The 9,848-nt window shown below is 58.1% G+C and overlaps 2 long non-coding RNA genes across 3 annotated transcripts; one reads left to right on the forward strand and one right to left on the reverse strand.

Annotated features, from left to right (window-relative positions):
• Positions 1 to 2,790: 2,790 nt before the first annotated feature.
• On the reverse strand, positions 2,791 to 6,154 carry LOC135174477 (uncharacterized). The gene is made up of 2 exons (XR_010301918.1): positions 3,440 to 6,154; positions 2,791 to 3,341 (listed from the first exon to the last, which is right to left on the reverse strand). It is a non-coding gene; the product is annotated as an uncharacterized LOC135174477 (long non-coding RNA).
• Positions 6,155 to 6,931: 777 nt separating this feature from the next.
• On the forward strand, positions 6,932 to 8,871 carry LOC135174461 (uncharacterized). 2 transcript variants are annotated; one of them, XR_010301894.1, is made up of 3 exons: positions 7,090 to 7,244; positions 7,422 to 7,609; positions 7,710 to 8,871. It is a non-coding gene; the product is annotated as an uncharacterized LOC135174461 (long non-coding RNA). The 2 variants fall into 2 exon arrangements; XR_010301893.1 differs by having other exon boundaries at positions 6,932 to 7,609.
• Positions 8,872 to 9,848: the final 977 nt, after the last annotated feature.

Below are 9,848 nucleotides of genomic sequence, written 5' to 3' on the forward strand. Positions count from 1 at the left end.
CCCGTGGCAGGGGGGGGTTGGAACTTGATGGTCCTTGTGGTCCCTTCCAACCCTGACTGATTCTATGGCTCTGTGATGATCTTCTGGCAGTTGCCAGGCTGGAGCAGAGCCTTGGACCTGTCCCCTCCTTCCTTTCCCCCCTTGGCAGCTCGGTTCCCCTCCTGGCACTTGCCTTCAGTAAAGCTTTGCTCCTTTGGCTCTGCAGAGCTGCTCTGGCTGCTGCTTGCCTCCCCCTGGGGCACCCTGGGGCTGGGGCTCCCTCTGCCTGCGCCTGGACCGGGCCCTTCCTCCCGGGCTTGGGCTCCAGTGTGGCTTCCCCCAGCTCTGCCATCCTGCCAAGGCCGCTGGGGCTGCCTCCTGCCCCCTTGGCAGTGCCCGCAGGGGCTCTGGCTCGCTTGCCTGCTGTGCCAGAGTGCTGCTGAGGGGGGCTGGAGGCTGCCTGCCCCCCAGCTCCTGCTGCTCTGCCCAGCCACTGGGGAAGGTTCTGTGCTCTTTGCCCCTGGCTCTGAGCCCATCCCTTGGGCACGGTGCCAGAGGGGGTCGTAGGCACAAAAGCAGGAGGGAGGAAGGTTGCAGCCCTGGGGCTGTGTTTTGAGGCTGCAGAGTGTAGGCCAGCAGGGGAGGAGAAGATGCCTGAGGTGCTACAGTGCCCACACTCAGGAGTAGTCCCCCAGGGGCAGCTCCTTCCTGCCTGGAGGGCTCCCAGCTGCCATAGAGGGGATTGTGTAAACTCAGCACAGAGAGGGCAGTGTGACATCATAGAGAGGGCAGTGTGACATCATAGAGAAGGCAGTGTGACATCATAGAGAGGCTCTGGCTACCGAGGCCTGGGATGGCAGAGCAGGGCCAGGGAACACGAAGCACAGAGACAGAGCCAGGGCTGTGGGTCAGCTGCGTTGTACTTTCACCAGAGGGTTGCAGGCAGGAGCAGGAATGTGGACAGGATTGGTTCGAGGCTCCCAGAAGGGTTTCTGATCTCGGTCACCAAACTCAGCAGGCTCTGGCAGGGCTGGGAACAGGCTGGCAATGACAGGACAGGGCCAGCTGAGCGTTCCCAGTGAGTCAGGAAGCTGCAGGCAAAGGTGTTCAGCAAAGGAGGTCTCTGTGCTGTTGCTGTGCTGCCACAGCATCACTCAGAGCTGTGCTGCACGCAGAGGTTTGCAGGCTAATGGAGTCAATTAGCAGCCAGCCAAAGAAATGTATAACCCAAAGGGCTGCTGAGGGAACAGGGAGCTGTGCGTGGGCAGGCAAAGCTGAGGAAGGAGAAGAGGCTGCACAGAAGAGATTGGAACCAGCTCCTGACACAAAACACTGCGTGAGAGAAACAAAGGCAAGTGGGAGCCAGGTTGAGAGTGGTTGCCAGAGGTGGAGAGCTTGGCTGGAGGCAAGCACGGGGTGAAACACGGCTGCTGGCAAAGGGGCCCGGCCCTGGCAGGGACAAAAGTGCCCATCAGAGAATTACAGAGTGCTTTGGGTGGGAAGGGACCCTTCAAGGTCATCCAGGCCAACTCCCTTGCAGTCAGCAGGGACATCTGCAACTACAGAAGGTTGCTCACAGCCCCAAAGTGACCTGGCATGGGGCAGCTCCCACCTCTGAGCACCCTGGGGACAGGGTCTCACTACCCTCAGTAGTAAACATTTCTTCCTTCTCTCCAGTCTCAATCTCCCTCTTTTAGTTCAAACCACCACCCCCTGTCCTGTCTCAACAGGCCCTGCTCAAAACTCTGTCCCCAGCTTTCTGACCAGCCCTTTAAGCACTGCAAGGCCACCAGAAGAGCTCCCTGGAGCCTTCTTCAGGCTCAACACCCCCAACTCTCTCAGCCTGGCCTCCCAGCAGAGCCCTTCCAGCCCTGCCAGCATTGCTGTGACCTCTGGCCCTGCTCCAGCAGGTCCCTGTCTGTGCTGTGCTGGGGACTCCAGAGCTGGCCCCAGCACTGCAGGTGGGCTCTGAGCAGAGCAGAGCAAAGGGGCAGGATCCCCTCCCTGCCCCTGCTGCCCACACTGCTGGGCTCAGCCCAGGACAGGCTGGCTCTGGGCCGGCAGTGGTCAGAGCTGGCTCATGCCCAGCTTTACACTCCCCAGCACCTCCAATCCTTCTCCTCGGGGCTGCTCTCCAGCCCTTCCCCACCCCCACCCCCCAGCCTGTCTCCATAGCAGGCTATGCACCGACACAGGCTCAGGACCTTGCCCTTGGCCCTGCTGAGCCCCATGAGGGTGGCACAGCCCCTTCTCCTGCCTGCCCGTTCCCTCGGGAGGAGCCATCGCCCAGCCGTCTCACCGGCAGCGCAGGCTCCCGCAGGCGCTCGGTGCCCCTGCCCACGCCGCCGGTGCAGCTGCTGCGCAGCCGCGGGCCCAGTGTGCCCCACACGCTCCGTGAGAGCACAAGGGAAAGGCTCTGGGGCTGGCCTGAGCCTCTCCAAGTGTCCCACCCTGCCCCTGAGACCCTCAGCAGCGCCTGCGGGCGCTGGAGCAGCGGCACAAGCCCCTCCGGCGCCCGGCAGCGCTGAGCCCCGCCGGTCCCGCTCCCTTCCCCGCCTCCTGCCGCCCTCCCCGGGGCGGCTCCTGCGCCCACCGCTCGCCAGCAGCGCCCGCCCGGGGCCAGCGCCCCCCGGCCAGCCCAGCGCCGGTGCCGGGGCTCTGCGCCTGGGCAGCCGCTCCCGGACACGGCAGCTGCTCCCGGGGCGCTCGGGATGGGAGTCTGGGGCGGGGAGCGCAGCCCTGGCGCTGGCGCTGCGGCAGCTGCTCGGGCACCAGAGGCGCTCCCTGCAGGGTGAGCGTTTGAGGAATTCCTTTTTCTCTTCCCTACCCACAGAGGGATAAACCTTTCTGTGCGTCTGAGCGAACAGGTCATTCCCAGCTCTGCGGCAGCGCTCCGGGCAGGCAGGCTGGGGTGCTGGGACACCCAGGCTGGGACACTCTGGCGGCCAAGCTGGGATCTTCTCCTAGCGTAGAATCATAGATTGTCAGGGGCTGGAAGGGACCTCGGAAGATCGTCTGGTCCAGCCCCCCTGCCAGAGCAGGATCACCCGGAGCAGATCACACTGGAATGCATCCAGACGGTTCTTGACTAGCTCCAGAGAGGGAGGCTCCACAGCCTCCCCAGGTTGGGTCCTTTGACAGCCAGGTTGGGATGCTCCAAGATCCAGGTTTGGGTACTCTGACATCCAAGCTGGGATGCTCTGACACCCAGCCTGGGATTTCCCAGCGTCCACATTGGCATCCAGTGGCAGCCAAAGCCCGCAGGCAGCTGTGGCTCCTGCTTCCTCCACACGCAGAGCTTTCAGCTTTTGAAATCCCTTTTCCCCCAGGGCACTCCTGTCACTTTGGGGGGTTCCATGGAGCTGTGGAGATAATGGTGTGAGCTGAGTGGATAGAAAGCCTGTGTCCACTGCTCCTCATGGAGAAAAGCAGCAATGCTATGCCCAGGAGTAGCTTTTACCCTTTCCTGCTGTTAGTCATTTTCAGAGCGAGATGTTGCCACTGCTTGGCTGTCACCTAATGTGATTGTCATGCTTGGGCTGCAGAGTGGCACTGCCAGTGGGGCTGTGGCAGCACCAGAGAAAGGTTCCACTGCTTTCAGGCATTAATAAAGCTCCTAAGCACAGGCACCTGTGAGCTCTTGCAGAGAAAAAGGAAAGCTCAGGAGCAGCAGCAGCCTGGAGAAGGGGATGGAGGCTGCTGGCAGCAGCCACCTCAGACACACAGGGGACACGTGGGGGACATCAGACTTTAGACACAGGCAGAGGGGAGGAGAGGGAAAGTGGAGGGACAGTGAGGGCATTGCAAGCTGCAAAGGACACCAACCAGAAGACATACAAGTTGGAAAAGGAGTTTATTTGATGTGGCTTTTTAAAGCTGTTTCAGAGGCAGTGACCATACAAGCACCAGCACAGTGCTCAGGCCAGACAAGAGCAGAGCTCTCTGGTGCTGCCAGCTTGAGTGTGTCTGGGAGGTGCCTGAACGCATGGCCTGAAGGCCACCTTTAGAGTGTTCAGTGCACCAGAGGAAGGCAAAAAACCCCCGGGGACACTGCAAAGGCCATCAGGGGGAAAAAAGCCTCCTCCCCTAGCTGCAGGGTGTGAGACATCTTCCTGTGGCATGAGCAGGAGGCAATAAAGCAGCCAAGAGGGGCCAGAGGAGCCTTTGCAAGTGGCCATGCTCAATGATGCAGAGAAAGGCAAAAACCCCCCTGGGGACCAGTGCCAATCTGCCCCGGGGGGGAAAATTCCTTCCTGACCCCAGAGCAGCGGCGATCGGCAACGCCCTGAGCACTGAGCAAGCCCTGCTGCCTCCTGCCAGCCTGCCAGCAGAATCCCAAGCCCTGCTCACCCTCAGCCTGAAGTTTGCCAGAGTGGCCAAATGTCGACCTCAGGAGCAAGAATCCTGCCATGCCTGCCAGCAGTGCAGGGGTGCCCCGAAGCTCTGCCACCTCCTCCAACAGTTCTGCACCCCATTCCTTAGCACTGCAGGCACTGCATGGGCAGGGAATGAAGATGCTGAAGCTCTGCAGGGCTCCTCAGGAACACACTCCCCTCAGCTTGCCAGCAGAGTCCAGCCTCAGGCACCGACACAAGCAATGACTTCTGCTCTCCACCAGCGTGTGTCAGCCTCTGCTCTTCCTCTCGCAGCTCTCAGCAGGTAACTCCACTGCCTCTGCAGCGCCTGCAGCCACAAGGCCACTGCTGAGGGGCACAGGTGAAACGTCCCTGTCCTTCCCGGGACACAGCAGAGCCTGGATCCTGCTCCTGCATGGGCACCTCGGAGAGCAGCAGGTGGAGCACAGGAGCATCCTTCCTGCTGGAGAGATCATTGCCTCCAAGGGTGAGCTGAAGGCCACCTCTGGAGAGAGCTGTCCACAGGACACCTGTGGAGCACAAGGGTGCCCTGTCCTGCCCCTGCAGAGATTGCTCCCTCTGGATGAGTGGCCTCAGGGCCACCTTTGGAGACAGTGGCCCAAAGGCCACCTGTGGAGCACAAGGGTGCCCTGTCCTGCCCCAGCAGACACTTTGCTCCCTCTGGAGGAGTGGCCACAAGGCCACCTTTGGAGACAGTGGCCCAAAGGCCACCTGTGGAGCACAAGGGTGCCCTGTCCTGCCTGTGAACAGATTACTACCTCTGGATGAGTGGCCTCAGGGCCACCTTAGGATACAGTGGCCCAAAGGCCACCTATGGATCACAAGGTTGCCCTGTCCTACCCCAGTAGACACTTTGCTTGCTCTGGATGAGTGGCCACAGGGCCACCTTTGGACACAGTGGCCCAAAGGCCACCTGTGGAGCACAAGGGTGCCCTGTCCTCCCTCTGCAGACACTTTGCTCCCTCTGGATTAGTGGCCACAGGGCTACCATTGGAGACAGTAGCCCAAAGGCCACCTGTGGAGCACAAAGGTGCCATGTCCTGCCCCAGCAGACACTTTGTTCCCTCTGGATGAGTGGCCTCAGGGCCAGCTTTGGAGACAGTGGCCCAAAGGCCACCTGTGGAGCACAAGGGTGCCCTATACTGCCTGTGCAGACACTTTGCTCCCTCTGGATGTGTGGGTAGTGTGGGAAGCTTTCTCCTGCAGCGGAGCATGAAATGTAAACATCAGGCCCTGTGATGGGAAGTGTCCTTGGGTCTTACTGATTCCCAGGGGCCTAAGCTGGCAACCATGAGCAACCCACGCACAGCTGTCAGGGGGTGGAATCTGCCGGCCCCCGGGGCGGATGCAGCCCCAGGGGGCTGACCCTGGCCAGCCCCCCTGGGTGGTACTCACAGGTTGTTTACCACAGGTAACCTATCTCTGCCTTACACATAACTTGGGGCCAATCTGTACTGTCCACTTGTGCCAGCCCCAGGCTGGCTGGAAACACCTCCTCTGAGCACTATATAAGACACTGCACTACCCTAATAAAGCTGTACTGATGCACAGATGCCTGGAAGCTGCTGTCTCGAGTCGTCAGTACCCGATCTCGCCTCTCGCCAGCCTCCCTACCCCGACAGGGGAACAGCAAAGCTGCAAGCACAGCTTTAAGCACAGCATACCAAGGAGGAAGAGAAATCCCAAGCAGAGGAAAGGGGAAGAGTGGCTTAAAGAAAAGCAAAAGCACCCCACAAAGGACACAGCCAAAACACCACCCCACAAAGGACACAGCCAACCTACCCCCGCAAAGGGGATCAGCCCCCTCCTGGGGCAGCTTAAAAAGGGGAGTGGGCAGGGCTGGCAAAGTGGCCCCAGCTGGGCTGGGAGGAGACTCCAACAGAGCCCAGCTGCTGTGGGGTTAGGGGAGGGGAAAGGGGCAACATGGTGCACGTGGGGTGGAAAAGGAAGGATGTAGAGAGGAAGATGATGGGGATGTCTCTGGCACGATGACATCTGCCAGATGTGGAGCTGCGTTTCACACCACTGCTCCATCACTGCTCGTGGGCAGTGCCCATTGTACAGGCACTCACATGGGGGCTGCTTTCCCCTCCCCCCCCTTTTTGCCTTTCCCTACCCTATGCCAACACAGCACTTGGGCATTCAGTCTGCAGATGCAAAGGAAAGATCAGGCTGGAGAACCCGTTCCAGAGGTTCTGTGGGACTCTGAGGAAAGGGCACTGGGCAGAACTGGGACTGATTTTAGAACTGGCTGCCTGGAAAATCACCCTTTGAAGAGTGAAGCCTTTTCTCCTCCAGGACTAGAGCAAGGGGACACAGCCTCAAGCTGTGCCAGGGCAGGTCTAGGCTGGATGTTAGGAGGAAGTTGTTGGCAGAGAGAGTGATCGGCATTGGAATGGGCTGCCCAGGGAGGTGGTGGAGTGGCTGTGGCTGGAGGTGTTGAAGCAAAGCCTGGCTGGGGCTCTTAGTGCCATGGTCTGGTTGCTTGGCCAGGGCTGGGTGCTAGGTTGGACTGGCTGAGCTTGGAGCTCTCTTCCAACCTGCTTGATTCCATGATTCTAAGGAGCTCTCCCATGTCCCACCCTAGCTGGAAAACATCTCCCATGTGCCAGTCTGGTGGGATGCTCTCTCCATGAGGCTTTGGGGTTTGATTTGTTTGATTTCCCATCTGGCTTTTAGCCAAAGCTCTCCCTGGTCAGATTTGGTGGCGTTTGTTTGATTGTCACTCCTCCCACCCCTGCAGCACCTGAGGCCAATTGAAGTCTCCTCCCACCCCAGCTGTGGCCACTTTGCCCTCCCTGCTCAGTGCCCTTTATAAGCAGAGCAGGAGGAGCCCAGCCCCAAGCTGGGCCCATTGCGGGCCAAGGGATCCTCCGCCTGGCATCCCAGGTGAGTGCGCACGGGTGAGCACCGGGTGCGTGGTGGAGGGTTTCAAAGGCCGGGGGGCCTGGCTGGCCCCCCGGCTAGCTAGGGCCACCTTAGGGCTGGGCTACTGACCCACTGCAACATCCACCTTAGCTCACGGGTGCTAAGTCTGTGTTGTTACTGAGGCTGAGGTTTCTCTAGGAGGTTGGATCCTCGAAGGTTTTGCTCTGGGTTCTGCGATGGAGGCAAAGATGGAGCAGGAGCACCAACTGGAGCTGGTAACGGACCAGGATCCTCCAAAGTTTTGCTCTGGGTTCTGCGATGGATGTGAACGTGGAGCAGGAGCACCAACTGGAGCTGGTAATGGAACTGGCAACGCAGCAGAAGCGGTAACGCAGAGTGGAGAGGAGGAGGAAAGCATCAGGGCCCGCCCGGGGGAGGCAGCAGCGGTTTGTCTGCTCGCTCTAACAGGAGGTTTGTGTTTTGCAGGGCTGGCTGGAGGAGAGCCTATGTTGGAGCTGCGTTAAGCTGCCCGGGGGCAGGCAGCGCTGCCAGGACCCTGCCGGACACCCGCACAGGCTGTGCCCCGCCCCAGCAGGAGCTTTTATTGTCCTGCTGCAAGGAGGCTCTGGGTGCAGCTCAGAGCTGCCTTGCACCGTCTGAAGGGGCTCTCCAGGAAGGAGTCCCTCAGCCTGCTCTCAGCTCTCCTTCAGCTGTTGAAACGCAGCTCTAAGGTCTCCCTGGAGCCTTCTCTCCAGGCTGAGCAGCCACAGCTCTCTCAGGCTGCCTTCACAGCAGAGCTTCTCCCATCCTCTGCTCATGCTTGTGGCCTGCTCTGGAAACCCTCCAGCAGGTCCCTGTCTCCCTTGTGTTGGGGGTGCCCCAGAGCTGGCCACAGCAGTCCAGGCTGAGGTCTCCCCAAAGCAGAGGGGCAGATGGTTCACAAGCACAGACACAGCAGGCTGCCCAACGACCTTCCCACACTGCAGCTGCAGGTTTCAGTCAGATCCTTTTAGTATCAAAGCTGAGAGTTGAGGGCTAAGGCACCAGCAGCACTGTCCTTCGAGCCAGAGAAACAAACACCAAATGAAATGAGACTTCTCTTAACTGCAGTTCAATTGCCCAAGCCAAGCACTAGGACAACAACCATGCAGATGAATTGGATGACTTGAAAAGCCTTAACAGCTTGATGAGGCTACTCCAACACAGTGACCAGTTACAAACTGCTTCCCTGTGGAAGCATTTTCGCTTCCAATGTTCTCCAAGCACCTGATTTTTCACACAGACCCTTTCCTCTGTGGCCCCAAAGGTATTCATTAATTAAAGGAAGATCCTTGCTTTTCAGGAAGAACAATAAGAGAGGTTCATTGGTCTAAAAAATCCTTGCAGCTTTCGTCTTGGATTGTTGAAATGAGCTGTAATGAATGCCAAGTTTCTGGCCAGGTGAGCTGGGTTCAAGGCAAGTGTTGATGAACACAAACAAATGACAAAGCTGCTCCCAAAATGTGCCTCAGCTGAAAGCACAAAGTGATGCCTACGTCTGTTTGTTCCCTCCTTACCTGCTGGTCGTGACCCTAACTACAGACCCTCTGCCTGCACTGCCTAACAGGCTCAGCAGCGTCAGAGCAGAGAGGCAGCCACAGGCTTTCAATGCACACCAATGGCTTGGGCTGCAGCTCTGTTGAGCCCTGGGTTTAATCCTCCCTTCCTGGCCTTTTCCACCTGTGAAAGCCTTCAGCTTAGCCTGCAGCTCCTTCTGGTCACATCTCCGAAGCAGAGGGAAGCCTCAGGTTAAGAAATGCTGGCAGCACTCAGGCAGAAAGCAACCTGAGTGAGAGGCATCTCCTGATGCTAGGTTGGGCCGGATGAGCTTGGAAGTCTCTTCCAACCTCCTTCATTCTATGGTTCATACAATTGTCAGGGCTCGAGGATCATCCAGCTCCAATCCCCCTGCCACAGGCAGGGACACCTCACACTATATCAGGTCCAGATGTGAAACTCTCCTAAGTTAACAGAGCTCGTGCAAGAGAAGAAAAACTCATCCCTCAATATCAGTATTTCTATGTAAGTTTTGTAACATGGACAATCCAAGCAGGTTTCATAGTGAAGAAGACCTCTTTTATCTCCCAGTAATATTTCTAACTGCTTATCACAGTGGGAGAGTCCTGGATGGGTAATGTCTCTCTGAAGTTTCCCTCTAAGATTGCACTTGGCTGACACTGCAGGTTGTGGGTAAAGACTTCTTAGTGTTAGGTCTGATCTTGCTTTCTTTACCAAAACGTCTGAGCACAGAAGTGTTCCACTCACTTGACAAGAAAACTGTTCAGCTGTTCAGTCTGGAGAAGAGAAGGCTCTGAAGAAACTTATTGTGGCCTTGCAGTTTCTCAAGGGGGTCTAGGAGAAAGCTGGAAAGGGTTGATTAGTGCTAGGTTTAGGGGGAATGGATCCAAACTAGAGGAGGGGAGATGTAGATTGGATGTTAGGAAGAAGCTCTTCAGCATGAGGGTGGTGAGACACTGGAACAGGTTGTCCAGGGGGGTCGGTGGAAGGCTCATCTCTGGAATAAGGTCACCCCTGAGTATCCTCTTCTCCAGGCTGCACACCATCAGCTCCTTGTTTCTTGGACAC

Source organism: Pogoniulus pusillus, unplaced genomic scaffold (assembly GCF_015220805.1).
Source record: "Pogoniulus pusillus isolate bPogPus1 unplaced genomic scaffold, bPogPus1.pri scaffold_66_arrow_ctg1, whole genome shotgun sequence".
NCBI lineage: Eukaryota > Metazoa > Chordata > Aves > Piciformes > Lybiidae > Pogoniulus > Pogoniulus pusillus.